A 686-nucleotide genomic window follows, 5' to 3' on the forward strand; every position below is an offset into this window, starting at 1 on the left:
GCCCCATCGGGCGTATGCGCAAACATACCTCGACAAAATCTTCGTCCACAGTCGCGCGGGGCACGGACGGACAGATGAAAAAAACCACATCGTTCATTTGAGAGTGGTGCACGAGTGCATGCGCACGAATGAGCTGTATGCTAATGCAGACAAGTGAATTTCGGCGCGGAAGAAATTCCCTTTTCAGGGTGCTTCATCAGGAAGTGTGGCCTTCAAGCGGACCCCGCTAAGGTCAATGCCATTGGAGACCGGAAGGTTCCAAAGAACCCAAAAAGACTTGCGCAAGTGGCTTGGCCGCGCCAACTACTTGCACAAATAAGCGCACATTATGCGGAAATGGCACGGCCATTGTCAAATATCCTTAAGAAGGATATGGAATGTGTTGGGACACCGAGCATCGGTAGGCTTTTGACGCGGTCAAAGACATGCTTCTTCATGCACTAATACTGGTACTGCCAGACCCCGATCGTCGTTTCAGTGTCGTCTGTGACGCTTCGAACTTTGCCATCGACTGTGCTTTACTGCAAGCAGATGCCGAGGGTCGAGATTGGGTGATCGCGCCCGATCTCAAAGCTGCAGAGAAGAAGTACCCAGTTTACGCGAAGCTCAGGGTGCACCTACTTGGCTTTAAGCCGTTCATGATCTACTCAAATCATGCGTTACTACGCACTGCGACTCAGTCGCCT

Source organism: Plasmopara halstedii (assembly GCF_900000015.1).
Source record: "Plasmopara halstedii genome assembly, contig: Scaffold_218, whole genome shotgun sequence".
NCBI lineage: Eukaryota > Oomycota > Peronosporomycetes > Peronosporales > Peronosporaceae > Plasmopara > Plasmopara halstedii.